Source organism: Aptenodytes patagonicus, chromosome 9 (assembly GCF_965638725.1).
Source record: "Aptenodytes patagonicus chromosome 9, bAptPat1.pri.cur, whole genome shotgun sequence".
Lineage (NCBI taxonomy): Eukaryota > Metazoa > Chordata > Aves > Sphenisciformes > Spheniscidae > Aptenodytes > Aptenodytes patagonicus.
The window spans coordinates 17,046,611-17,061,362 of record NC_134957.1 but is presented as its reverse complement, the minus strand read 5'-3'; the positions used below and the strand labels follow the sequence as shown (position 1 = coordinate 17,061,362).

Below are 14,752 nucleotides of genomic sequence, written 5' to 3'. Positions count from 1 at the left end.
CCTGAGGGGAGCGCTGGTGCAGCGGGGTTGGCTTTCTTTTTCTTCTTCTTCTCCCCCCAGACTTTTTTTTGCCAATGCTAAATCTGAAAACTTTAGGGTTAGCTGCCTAACTTGTGTGGAAGCTACAAATGCTTTGCCTGAACTGTCTGCCTTGGGTCTATGCTTAGAAGAGGAACTCAGAGACATAATTATGTATTTCCCAGATGGCAACTCAGTTTCTTATTTCCCTCTTTACCTTCATCCTGATTTATCTCCATTTGCCCCCCTTTCCCTTTGCTGGGATTTTGGAGGATGGTCTCTGCTTGCTTCCTTCACGGTTTGAAATATAACTCTAGCTCAAGTTAAAAAACGAGCCTGGTCTCAGGGGAAGGAGCCTGCTGGAAGATGATCTTGTTCTATCCGTACCCAATGTGTGTTTATTAAAGCTATTCAGCTCTGGTAGACTCTCTTAGTGCTGTAAGAAAATGATTGGGTTTTTGGTCTGTCTCCCATGTAGAATCTAGGCAAAACTTAAACTGTTTTTTGATCAGAATGGAAGGTGGTTTTTTTTTTTTTCTTCACCCAACCTATTTTACCCCCAGGTATTTCAAGGACTTCGTTTTCCTGTTAAAACATTCAGGAAAATTTTGGGGAAGGGCAGCTCTTGCCTTGCTGCGTAGCTTTCCTCCCTGGCAGAAGACAAGCAGCAGGAGAAAGGAAAGGCTCCTCAACAGCAGCTGCAAGGGAAGGCTTTAGTCAGCGTACCCAAGAAAGGCAACTCTATGCAAGGCATCGGCTGAGTCTCCAGTGGGCAATGGCTTCCAGCTGTTGTCTGCTTTAGAAATGTGTGCTTAAAATCTGGCCTAGAGGTGTGGGGTTTTCCATCAACCCAGCCCCATCTTACATATCTTTGTTAAAAAAAAAAGCTTGTCCAGCGTGTCTCATCATGAATTATCTACCTTTGCTGTCCGTAAGACTCGTCTTATTAAAGGGGGGTGGGGGGGAGCTGTTGGGACGGATGAAAACTTGAAACAGATTTGAAGATTGAGGAGGAGAAAGAATTCAGTTAAATCTTTTGTTAGAAGAAATCTTCTTTTGAGCAGCTGAGGGTAAATTGTTCAGCTTCCCCTGTTACCCTCTAGTGTTAATCCAGAGCAGAAATATTTTGCTTATGAAATGTACATTCTGCTTTCAGGTACTTTACAAGTGTTTTATTCCTATTACGAATACAGTGACAGGAAAAAAGATCCTTGCACCTTTTATAGGTCCACTGTCAGGGAGCAACTCTTCTTGCCTCTCTTTCTAGCGGTAGGTGGGAAACTTAGGGAGACTTCCAAAAGGATATTATCTCTGGAGATATTAAAGGAGACTTTCTCATCACTGTGTAAAACGACAGCAAACATATTGCCTATATTTGGAAGAAAAGGTTAAAAGAAGAGAAGGCAAAGATGTGGTGAAGGTAGGTTGTTCACTTAAGAGAAGTGTTCTGGGAATAGTCTGCATGGAAAGCGACAGGGGCAAATTGCTGGGGAGTGTATGAGGGTTTTAAATGACGGCTGTGAAAAGTCTACTCAGCTGTTACCAGGGAATGGCAGGAACAGATGAGTGCATTGAGGAAATTGAGATTTCCTGCATTTCTGTCAGCCCAGGCACCAGGACGTGGATGGCTGTAAGAGGCTGATGCCATGTGTCTTGCAGTTGCACTGAGGGCGGAGGAGAGGACGGACAAACAGGTGGCTGCTGACATGGGGGTTGGACTTAGCTGATGTTGAAGGGAGAGAAATGAATACTAGGGAAAAGACTGTGAGGAGGAAATCTTGGGGAATGTGTGAAGCGTTTCCTCAGGGGAGTAGAGAGGTCCTGAAGCAGAGGATGGCGAGACTCAAAAAACCCCTGCGATAAACAAAGCTGTGTGAGCTTTGTGAGAGATGGGAGCCCTGACATGGGTCTGAGTTTCTCAGCAAGCAGCGGAGCTCTAGACTTTTGATTTAATTTGAGATTTTTACTGTTAAAAGAGCTGCTATCTTAACTGCTGTAAAGCAGATATCTAGTAATCGAAGCAAGCAAAATGGCCAAAATTTCTTAATAAAACTGCAAAGACTGGGGAGATTAGAGTTTAGCTGAGAAAGCGGGGGTGCTTTCTCCCTCCCATAAAAGACCAGAGTTTTGTTCAAAGAAGCTGTCAAAACCAGTAAAAAGTATCAAAAAGCCTGTGGTGCCGCAGGTGAAGCCTGCCCTCCTCCCGCTGTGGGCAGGTGCGGCTGTTCGCGCTTCCCGATTCTTTGGTCTTCTGCTTCTGCACTTGGTGTGTGCAGCGTAATTCAGATTTCCACAAAGGAGCAAAGTGATTTGGTGTAGTCAAAGGCAGAGGCCTTGGAAATAACACAGAGAATGGAAGAAGTGGTAGTAAGGGGTGGTTTTGATAAATGTTTTGCTGTGCTGTGAAACTTTCAAAGTTCATTGTGTGGCGCTGGTGGGGAGGAAAAAAACCCCAATAAACCTAAACGTTGAATGAAATATGGACAGGGGCTTTAATGTCAAGAAACTGAGAAGGCACTTGGGGCTTTGTGGCCAAACAACTGTTGAAGTTGGCTGGTGATGAGATAAAAAGAGAGCTCTTGCTAATGTTTGCAGTCAAAGCTGTTTTTCCACAATGCTGCGGCAGATTTACCCATTTCTTTTGCCCATTGAGTTTTGCTATTTGAAGATGTAGGATTGGCACAGGCTTTTAAGAAGCTTGCTCAGATTTGAGGTAGGTAGTGCGAAGACATCGCCTGTATGGATAGCCCTGGGCCCATATAGCCCCTGCATCTGTCTCTGGAAGGAGCGTCCTGTCCAGTGTGTCTCTACTCATGTCTATCTCTGCTTGTTGTAGGAGAAGAGGCTGAGCTTTGGTGTCACATTAAGCCTCCCCGTAGCTTGCATGCAGCCTGGGAGCAGTCCTTTTACCGTGGGGACAAGGCTGTTTGAACCTGAACAAGGCTGTTTGGACTAGTGAGGTTTTCCTCCTTTCCTGCACATCTTGTGCATCATCTGAGAGATAGGTAGTACTACAAAACTACCTGCAAGGGTGCATGTTTCCATTATCCTGGCTGACTTGACACTTCTGTCGGGAACGCAGCCTTGTGAACGTACTCTTTGCCTCCTGAGATTCGCTGCTAAGTATGACACTGAGAGGAGGTTTGCCTCTGAGACACACAAGAACCAGATCCTGTTTCAGCGTTAGGTGTAAAGGCTTTCAGTCTTACTAATCTTTTTCCTTGGAAAACTGCCGATTTGTATTGCAAATGTGTTTGTATACTTCTTTAAACTTTGGTTATTTTTCTCTACCAAATGGTATTCTTAAAGTAAAAATGCAGTTACCTCATCAAGAGAAGTTTAGCAGTAGAAAGTCAAAGAACTTTCAATCAAGAATAGATTTTAATAAGGTCCCAAGATCCCCAATTAATTCTCCTTCTTTATTATTTTTTTATATAGTCATCAATTCTGGGCCACCAATTGCATTGAGTGTCCTTTAAAAATAATTAATACTGCAATCCCTTAAGTACTTTCAAGGTAAATAAGTTTCAAAGTTGAACCACAGTAATGGTAAAGAGATAGAAACTGCTGTTTTCTGTATTTGTCATATATAACTATAGGCACATATAGCTAATCAAACATTTCTAAGCAGATCTGGATCGATTTAGAGATTACAGCTGAAGCAGGGGTTGAATTGCAGCTGGATGTTGTTGAAATCATACAAGCTCTCTTCTTGACATTTTTTTATATTCCAGCTTCCTCTCTCTCTTTTCCTCTTCCCTATGAAATCCTGTATTATCTGCAGGTTTTCAAGACTTTTTTCCTAATCTGGGTTGCTTTTTTTGTTTTGCTCCTTAAATAGAGATTGAGAAAATGTGAGAATAGTAATTGACAACCAAATTACGTTGGAGTGAAGCAAGTTGACTTTGTTGCGTGGAGCTGGATCAGCTGGTCTTCTGGCAAAGTATGGTTCACGAGGAAAGAGTAATAAATGCTTTATGTTTAAGCTTATGGGGAGATACTGAACGTGGCCTGGTTGTTGTAGTGAAACAATTTTTAGAAACTAGTGTTTAATAAAAACACATTCTTTCTGTCGGCATTTTCAGTTTGGATCAGGAGTGTGTTTTTAAGTGAATCTCGTGTGTCCCTGCTTCCCAGGCTTGGTTTGCACTGCAGGGTGGTCTCACAGTGCATGGGCTGAATTCCTTTCCAATGAAGATAAACGTGAAGATGGGCTCCCACTGCTTGCCTGATGCATGCTAACCGCTAGCAAGCGTTCATTCCGCATGACCAGATTAGTGATGATCTGAACAATAATGGTTAGAATGCATAAAATGTGGGGGTTTGGTCCTCAGCACCCACTGTTTCACTCTGCACACCTGCCCTGTCGCACTGTACTGGTTGGTAATGAAGACCAAACTGCAGTTAGGTAATTTTTTCCTTTGAAATCACGGACTTTGTTTTACTACTGGGAGAAACTGAGAACGAACGTTTCGGTGTCTTCTGGAAATCCCGTCTCAGATGTAGAGCGCACTCTGCTGAGAAAAGTCTTCTAACCACTTGCAGCATCCTACATGTTTTGGTAAGTAGGAGTCTGCTATTAAAAGCAGCTGTTACGAATGTCTAAGAAGGTACTTTGTGCAAAAAAAATGTGCGCTGTAAATGTGTAACATCTGAATTGTGGAGTTAATTTATTGTTTTTCCTGTGAAGTCCAGCTTTTTCCTTCTCTGAAACTTTGCTCTGTCTTGCTCTGAGGGTCTTGTTACTTGTATGTACACTGCGACCTAGAAATGTGCACATTAGAAATTCATCTGTAGATGAGTGAGACTGGAGTTCTGTATTTTGCAGAACTAATCAAAGCTCATTTTAATAATGTGATTTGTCTTAAATTTTCAACCGGGTCTAAACCTGCAGACTTTTCAATCTGCCTTCCAGTCATTACAGACAGATTTCTGTATGAATAATGCATAGTTTTGCTTTAAAAATCAGTCTACACAAAACCACTTCATTTTCACTTTTTATTGATTCCAGCCTTGGTGGCTTGCATACATCAGAAATTTCACAACTTATGTGCCTATCCCTACAAACGAGTCATTGATCAAAAAAGGTTAATTTGACTCCCTTGAATTTTTCGTTGTCTCCCTTTTTTTGTTTGTATCTAACTAGTAAAAACAATTTCCATTTAGAAACTTCAATTTTCAAAACGTTAGGGATTCACTTTCTCTGCTGAGTACGTTGTGCGTACGGTGTATTCATTTAAGGAACCAATTCCAGAAAATTTGAACCCATCACAGTAATTTATTATTGTAAGAATGCTTAGGTTATGCTTCCCTCCCAAACAGATTCATCTGTTGTTAACTGCTAAGATTTTATTCATCATAAAGTTCAAGTACAACAGAATTTGATGCTTTTTGAAATGGTGACGAAAACATTTTTGACCTCTACGTTTGCAATGAAATTGCCAGCAATAACCTTTTTTTCTCTTTTTATCCCCTTCCCTTGATCTGATTTCTTTTCCCTCTTGAATTTCCTCAGCACTTCTCTTCCCTGTATCCAGGCACTCTGTCATCTCCCTTCTCAATTACTTTTTTTCCTTTCTGAGTTGGATGTAGGAGGGACCCAAATCTTGACTTGGAGGTAGCGGTGGGAACCCCCGTGGGCTCTGGGCAGCCGTGGCTCAGCCCTGTGGGCTGGGGTCTGGCAGGCTGTGAATTCCCACCTGCAGAACTGGACGCTGCATCTGTTCTGGTAGGCTGCGACGGTGCAGACAGGGCTGCTCCTGGGTCTTTGCTAACCTGCTGCAGTCGTTTGTGGTGGCTAAGGTGTAGTCTTGAATCAATGCTCTGTGATTGTATGAATTAATAATTTTAAAACAGAAAACACTCCTTGGCTTACATGAGGAAGAGATCTCTCTATTTCACATTGGCAACAGCCACTTCAGACCAGGTTTTCCCACTCTCCTGGAAGGTGACTGACAAAATCCGCAGAGGAGTTTTGCTGGACAGGTTGCAGATTTGGGTGCAAGTCGCCCTTCAGAGTCCTCAGTAGGAGGTGAAGGAGAATTTCTGTTGTTCTGTTTAGGAAAGGTGATTTCTGTAACATGTATGCCTTTCAGCACGGAGTTTGAAGATCTTACACGGAGCACACAGTTTTACAGAGCATGTGGCAAAACTTGCTTGTGCAGTAGCAGCCCCTTCCGAAAGGAGGCAGGGACCTGGTGCAGTTGGGCTCCCTTGGAGCAGTACAGATGCTGCTGTGAGTAGGTGCTAATGTTCCTTTGCTGCTGCTGACAGCTTTCACCCACGCTGGCATAGACACTTGGAGTACTTTTTTGCTCACATCTGAATTATTTGCTGTCTCAGAGGTTTTATTGCACAACACCTGTTTTTTTTTTTTTCCTAAACCCAACCACTGTGTGATCTGCATATTCTTCCCTTTCTTTGTTGTTTTTAGTGGTTCATTTCATACTGTTGTAATGTGAAGGGCAAAAGCCTGTAGGGAACAGCATACTGCCACGCTGCTTTTCTGCACTGCCGAACCTCTTGGGGTGAAGTGCCTTAAAAGCAAGACTGTCAATATTAAGCTGTTATCTGAATGACAAAAGTGCCATGCTGACCACTTGTCAGCAACTTGGTTAGTTGTGAAATGCCAGGTGGTTTTTATCCTCATCTGTAACTCCCCTGACTCAAACATGCACATCAGGACCCTGGTTCTCATAAGGTAGCTTTAATTAATATACAGATTCTTTCATTAACATTAGGAGACTGAGCAACATCGAGGAAAGCTCAGGCAGTGTGAGAGAAGCACACTGGAGTGGGGCAATGATGATGTGGTACGCAAGTGCTGAAGGAAATGTGAGCTTTCCCATTTCAGTCTTCGTCCATCTGGGGCTGGGCCATTACGATTAATTACCAGCATGCCTGCAAGTGACAGTTGTATCATAAAAACCTGTTTTCTGTGTGCCAGGTTTTGTTTTCCTTATAGAAGAAGTGCTTGCTGGTTGGACACTGCTTCCATGTGGCTCCCTTGGCTGACTTGCATACATCCCTGTGTACGTGCTGATACGTGTAACGTGGGCGAGGGGCCAGGAACCTGCTTCCCTGTGGCCGCCCAGCCTGCCCAGCATATGCACCCCGGGCATTTCCTTTTCTGTTATTTTCTCTCTCGTTCTGCTTGACACCTGTGTGAACTGGCACTTAAATATTCTCCATCCAGCCTGGGGCACTTGTGCCACTGATGAAGTTGGCGTTTCAAACAAAAATAGAAATTGTTCCTGTCCTTCCTGTGGTGGTTTCAGCCTTTCTTCTGTTGTTTCCTTAGCAGGTCAGCAGGTTCTTTGGAAACCAGTGCCCGAGCTGGCTCAGTAGCTGGCTCTGCACTGAAGCGATGGGACAAGCAACCCCATGTCCCAGTAGATTATGTCTGCTTTGAAATGCTCTCAGCCGCTGCTGCCGCGGGGCCCCGATCTCCTGCCTGCGTCTGTGGCGAGCTGCCTGCCTGGCACACAGCCTGCTAACGTGTCCTAGCAGTGGAGGTTTTCCCTGCTTCAGAATTTTATATCCTTCCTATGAAAAAGAAATAGCAGCGAGGATGTATTTGTTCAAAGCATCGAGGGAAGGGGCCTTTAGCAGTCTGGCTGGCTGTGCAACATTAACTTCTCGTGTCTGTCAGGAATTTCATTGCTAAAATGAGGCTTGCAAACTGCTACTCTCAAGACTGCTTCTTCAGCAGGGGCAGAAGCCATTAGGGATGCCAGATAATAACTGACTGCCTTCATTTTATGTAGTGAGGCAATGTCCCAGGTATTTGGGACACTTCTGTGGCTTGTCTGTCATCATTCATCACACGTTCTTTGGTCTTGTGGGACTGATGAAAGAATCACTTAAGAATCTGATTACATGTACCCTTTTTTAGGACAACATTTGACTGATACGTTGGTGTTTATATTCAGTCCCAATTAAGGATTTTTTTTTTTCCTGAACTGGGCTCTAAGAGCTGGATGTAGCTGTGCACAGACTTCAAAAGACAAAGATGTCCCATCTCAGTAATGATGGATGGGATAAATAATCTCAGATGAATTATTTATTTGTTCTGGCAAGGTCAAAAAGATGAAAATACAGGGCTGGATTTAAAACTTGTTGTCGTAAGTGGGAAGACGTCCATTGCTTCAGTGGACTCAGTCTATTGAGAATTCTGGACTTCAGGCTTCCTTACGGGCCCCCCTGCCTGTCTCCCACGTAGGCTGACGAGGGGAGGCAGACGAGACCCCTGGGCTAGCAGCGTGCCAGGGAAGAGGCAGAGCTGCAGCACTTAGGGGTTTTGTCCCAGATGAAGATGCTGCTATCGTGAAGCACAAGAGATTTGGTGAAGCATGGGAAAGGCTGTGGTTTGCAAATACTCTATGGTGAAATCCCACAAAGGATGCTGCCTAACTTTTTAATTTGAGTGCATTGGTAATGAGCACGACAGTAAAAATAGCTGCCAGGACAGAATGACAAGGAGGATTTTTTTTTTTTAATTAACATATGGGAGATTGCTGTGCTGTTTTTGTTTTGCTTTTTTTGTTCCAGTTCCAGTATTAATCTGCATCATCTCAGTACTTGAGACTTCAGTGCCTTAGAGATGTGATAAACAGCTGCCAGATGTTTCATTCTCTTTCTGCTCTTATAGAGGCTACCTGAATGTGCAACATGCTACTTGTTTTCTCAAGGTGTGGTTGTAGTAGGATTTGTAATGGTTTCTCTCCATGTATTGTCCCAAGCATTGGAGAGGACTCCGAAATTGAAAAAGACCTTTTAAAAATGAATGTGGCAAAAGAAGTAGTTAAAAACAAGGAATAAAGCTTAACACATAGGTTTGATATCATTATTCTAAAACCTTAATTCTTTTCCTTAAGCACTAGCAAATTTGTTTTACACAGAGAAGGGAAACACCACTAACATTTTATTAGCACCTTTGTTAACCTGGCCTTTTCAATCTAACAGCAGAGAGTAGCTTGGGGGAGGGTGTTACAGCTTGTTTTCTACTCTTTTGACATCTTGTCCAAATTAATGACAAAGCCCTATGTGATGTGCAAAGTGAAAATGAGGTTGTGCTGGTGCTTGAAAACCCTACGCTAAAACTCAAAAATTGAAAATTCTCTTTTCTTGAGCGCAGTGACCTAACCTCCTCCTGTGAGCAACAGGGGGGAGGGTGGGAGGAAAAAAAGGGAAGTGGGGAAAGAAAAAAGAATTTTAAGTTTTTCTGAGATTGTGATTCATTATCCTTTAGCTCTCTGGAATGCGACGAGACTTTTTTAAGCATCCGCTACTCGTTACTTGGCAGAAAGAGGCTGATAGCTTGAGACTTGAATTGTCGTTTTATGTACAACACACTGACAGATCAGTGCAAAAACAAACCTACCAGAAATTACATTTTAAAAATGTATAAAGACACCAAATTAACTAACAGAGAGCTTGCAGACAGCATTCTTTAATTCTGTGATAAAAGACAGGAAAGAAGGAGCTGCTGGAATGGTGCCTCTTGCAGTCACTGATTTTATGTACCTGGTGCTATTGCTTTCTAGGTGTTCTCTCTTTAAAGGGAGTTGGCTTTTCCTAACCTCAGGTGGGGGACACACCTGTTTTTTAGCTCTTTGGAGGCAGAACAGAGAATCCAACTACGCAGGGAACTGCTTGAAAGCAGAGAGTGATCTCCCTTATTGAGCAAGGTGTCGTGTCAATAATTTGCCATCAGTATGTGTCTAAATTTGAATATGAACTTGCTTTTGGGCATGCCGGCACTTTTTCTAGTCTGTGTTCCACACGCAGTTGAAGGATTGGTTTTTGATTGCATAAATGTCGGCTTGGATGTTTGGACTCTAAGAAACTGTTTTCAGTGATCCTTTTCTAACAGGGATCAGCCAAGGTATATTAGCGCAGAAGGAAGAAAGGTTTCATCAAAACCCAATTGTCAAAGCAGACGTTGCAATGTGCGGCAAAATAAGGAAGGGTTTCACTCACCCATTTCTTTGCCCAACACTTCTGTGAAAGTGTCAGAATGTTAATTTTATTTTCTTTAGCCCACCTGTGCATTTTATTTTAGCCCACTATTATAAGGAGCAATACGTTGTTCTATGTCTCTCCATGAAGTATTAGAAGCTTTTTTTTTCACGCTCATACTTACTAGCGCGGTTGTTTGCTCTGTAATTCTCAAAAGTTTTCTTACTTGTTCTGAATGACTTTTGCAATGGTCTGATTGATTGCTTGGGAGTTGAACACTCCTATGCAAGTACTCAATCCACCAAATCTCAAACTGGAGCTGTGCTTCAGTGGCAGTTAATTGGGAGTTATTTCTGTTTTTCTACAGTCAGTAGGTACTATTACTGTTTTTCTTGGAGTAGCACTTGAAGGCTTCAGTTAGAGATCAGGTCTAGACGTACTGAAAAAGAGGGCTCCTGTTCCATAGACTTTAGAGCTAAGTTACACTTTTACAGTGAAAAAGAAATCTTGAGAAAACTAGTACTGAATACCCATTTCAGAGGAGCCAGGGAGAAAATTATTGGTCATTTATCATCAATTCATCATCATCATCAATTCTGGATAATGCATTGCCTTGAATTTGAGGGGGAAGAGCTTACCTGGCCCTGTTGTCAAGGGTGCACCAAATTGAGCATTAAAAAAAAGCGATGCTTTGAAGTCAAGCTGTGGGTACACAGTAGTGGGCTGTATACACTGACTTGACATGTTGACCCTGACTGTTGCAGATCCCATGGTAACCCTTGGAATATATATGCATGTGGATGAGAGGACTGAGCAGAGCTCTTAAATTTCAAGAAAAGAAATCACTGTATCACTGCTTTCTCTCTGACCTTGAAAGGTCTTGAATTATTAAAGAGTCTTTTAAAAGTGCAACCTAGTTTCCAAGCTCTGTAACTTTTAAATAGCATAACCATTGTGAAATTTAGTTCTGGAATCATTTAGGCAATTTTTTCTGCATCACTTTAATTACAAAAATTCGATGTTTCTCTTGCTTCAGAATGTTTTATCATCTTAATTAAAAATAATAATTTTATGTACACTGCAGTGCTGTGAGTTCAGGATAACAAAAGTTTGAACAACTCATAATACTCTTGCAAAAGTATCTTGAGTAGCTGAAATACTGGGGGAGTTTCTGATAGCTGAGTAATGCCTGACTGACTTAGCATATACTTAAGTTATATAGGGATCTAGGTAGCTTTTAAATACCACTGGGGTACTAAAGTATTGCTTATGCTGCCCGTGAGCAGAAAGCAGACTCCACTGTGAGAACTGGAGATGGGCCAAGCTTTGAACTGCTTAACAAAAACACCTACATTTGGGCAGCTTGAGCTATGAATGAGCAGACTTTGAAATGGTGATATAAAGATGGCACCTCTGTCCTTTCTTGTATGAAAACTTCTAACCCAAGGAAAAAGTCTCCCATGTTCGTATATGATGCAGGTGGTGATGGTATATAGTCTTTGCCCCAGACTTGCCCTTGACACAATGAGGCAGAATCAGGACTACAGCTGTTTACAGCTTTTTATTTTTGTATCTCATTTATTAACATCAAAGAAGTGACACGTCTCCCTGATTCCTAGGTCTGGGTTATTTTATGTTCTCTTGTGCATAAGTGAGCTTTGTATACCGCAGGAGAAACTTGCAATGGAAAATTCATCCAACCCTCCCTCCTCACAGACATAAACTTGAGCCCATGTTTCAGCTGATACCAGAAATCGGTTCTGCTGCAGAAGCACTTGCAGGCCGTGGTCGAAGCTGAAGCCTTGGCTGTGGGACAGCTTCAGGTCTTGCAAACCACTTTGAGCTCCATCTAACAGTGAGGCCTTTGAATTCCGGGTTATTGTCAATGTTTACAGCAGTGTGAGTAGAGGCAATTAGTGACTTGTGCTTTGTATGTGCTGTAATAACAGAGATGCTGTTTTCCCACTTTGCTAAATTGCCACAAGGCAAGCAAACTTCCTCCTGGCTCTGAGGAGGGAGCCTGTAGTGAAAGACAAAGTCCCCTATGCATCCAATACCAACCTCTTGCTGCTGGGCAGGAGTATCTAAAGAAAGCAGACGTGGGAACGTACAAGTGTGTGCTGAGAGGAGGAGCAGGGCAGGTTTTTTCAGTATAGATGTGGGCCAGGGTCTGTCACTGCATATTCATTGTGGTTCCACTGGAATAACAGTGCGATGCAGTATTTTGATGGCTGTTGTCAGCCGTGTGCTAATATAGATGCACTTACTGCCATATAATTTCTGTTCATGCAGAGCTGCTTCAGCAAAGGTTGGGGGAAATGGGGAGGGGTGGAGAGGAGCAATTAATTTTGTCTCTTCAGAAAAGCAGCATCCCGTGGATTCTGATATGATCACATCCAGTTTTTATGCTCGTGCATTTGTCACAGATCAAGCCCTGCTACCTCTGCCTTTAAATGTAATTACTTTAAAAGAGGCAGTGTCCGATTCCAGGCTCCTGCACTGTGCTGGAGCTGTGCAAACATCCTGCAGGAATCTGTCCTCCATTGCTCATGTACGGAAATGCTGCAAAGAAGCATGACCTGCTCCTTTTGTTTCTTCCGTCATAGTAAGATAGAGACACCTTCCAAAGTTAATTTCGGAATATTCTTTGTTGTCAGAAGTAATTTGGTGGCCTCGAAAGGCTGAAATCCCCCACGGACAATCAAATACACTTTTGAATGTTTGTGATGTGATTTGCAATGTGTTAAAAATCTCATTGCAAAGCAACAGACAGCTTCCAGACCCCTCTCTCTCTTTATCTGAATCTGTAGACTAAAAACAGTGTGGGTTTTAATTAGGAGATAAAGCTGTTCAGAGACGAAAAATTGAAGAGAGAACTGCTTGCAATATGCACATGCATTCCTTTTTCTTAAACGTGCTCGTGAGCATACATGCTCACGGTGAGCGGGATCTCCAGCTCTGGCTCTCTCCATGGGGCTGGGGCTTGGCGGAGCTGTGGACCCTCAGCACTGAGGGCTTGGGTTAGAGGTGGCCAAAGGTGCAGGATCCTTCCGCTGAAGGATCCCCCTGTGTCTCTGCCGATGCCGGGGACTGGGACCGGCTGTCTTTTGTTGGCGGAGATGTAGCTGGGGCAGGCAGCTCCACTGCTGCGGTCTATAATGAGAACTGCAGGGCCAAGGGCCCTGGCACCAGTGGGCCCTTCTGGTGGCGAAGCGCTGTGCCCTTGGGACCGCGAAGCTCTCCCTGCACGGTGCGGGTGCATGTGCAACAGACAAAGGGTTGGAGGGTGTCTGAGCCGTGGGAGATGGAAGGAAATGCCACGTGGCTCTGGACCCATCCCTCGTAAAACTTGCACAGTGAGGGTAAATAGTCGGTTTCTGCTCTGCGAGAGGAATTAAGCATAATAATGTGTTAGCCTAGACTGCTACCTGCCAGAGTTAAACAGACTCAAGACTGGGATAAAAAAAGATTGTCATCTCATTTTTCCATCTGGATGAGACTGCTCAGTTCGCTTGCAGACTCTGTCTCCAGGGTCTGAAGAGGAGCGACTGCTGCCACACTCCCTGCCTCGAGGAGGAGGTATGACCACTGATAAGGGATCCTGCAGGAATAAAGATGCCCTTCTGGAGCGAACCAAGATGTAGATCCAAACATGCTGATGGAAAACATCCTGAAAATATGCACATTGACCAATTGGTGTCTCTCCCCCAACTTGCTGCTTACAGAACTAAAGTGATTTCAGATGCTGGACAGATTTATAAAAATGTTTTCATCCTGCTTGTCACCAGTTTAAAAATATATTAGCAAGGAAATGAAGCAGCAATTGTAAAGTATCCAGCATATTAATGCTAAAATGATATGACCAGCATACCATAAAAAGAGGATTTCTAGTTCATATCTAGAAATTAAACGGTATGCAGTTATGATGAGACCATTTATCCTTTGTCCAGTCTAGCTGTCCCTACCTGTTAAGTCAAGCTTCCCTGAACAAATCAGTTTTATAGCAAAAACACAAATAGTAATTAGCATAGAAACTGTAATTATCCTCCAGTGGCTAGACTACTTCAAGAGTTAAGCCTCATTTGCATCTTTCTGCAAACAGATGTGGATGTACAGAGAGCTGTTGTATCACAGATAGTAAGGCTAACGTGTAGGGTGTGTGATACGTCAGCTTTCTGGTCCGGCTGGTTAGGCTTATAATTTCCTGCCAGTTTATAATGGCTTCTGGTTATTTGACTGTAAAGGGGAAGGTGAGCACTTTGGGGCTTAGGCAGCAGGGGAATTGACTTACCTGAATGTCCTTCATCTGGATGTGACTTGTTCATTTTAGATTTAATAGCTGGTCTTTTATATATCTGCCTAAGCCTATAGTTTGCTTCCTTGTATTTTTTATTTTTAACTGGAAGGTTTTGCATCCATATTAATAAGTCATCCAAGAATTATTGTAGTGCTAAATAACCTGCAATTTCCCAGTGAAATAATTGTCACAGTTTGCACAAATAGAACTGTCTGGTTTGCTACAAGTGACACACATGTAATGGAGCATAGTCCAATGGTAGAGACAGTCTTCAGAATAGGTTTTCAAGGATTTATTATTGCTTTGCGATGCATTTTTTTGTGAAATAGGCAACCGGGCTATAGTTCATTTATAGCCTAACCTGCTGGTCACTATTTAAAATCATCAAGTCATTTTTTATCTCCAGCTCTTCCTCTTCATGAGTGGCTTTTTGGATGGACAGCATATCAGCTGCTAACTAAATTTCAGATTTTAGGA

General features: G+C 42.9%; 1 protein-coding gene across 2 annotated transcripts in view; it reads left to right on the top strand.

Annotated features, from left to right (window-relative positions):
• The window catches only part of IL1RAPL2 (interleukin 1 receptor accessory protein like 2), a 398,381-nt gene that overhangs the window by 77,529 nt on the left and 306,100 nt on the right, over window positions 1-14,752 (top strand). The window lies entirely within an intron of this gene.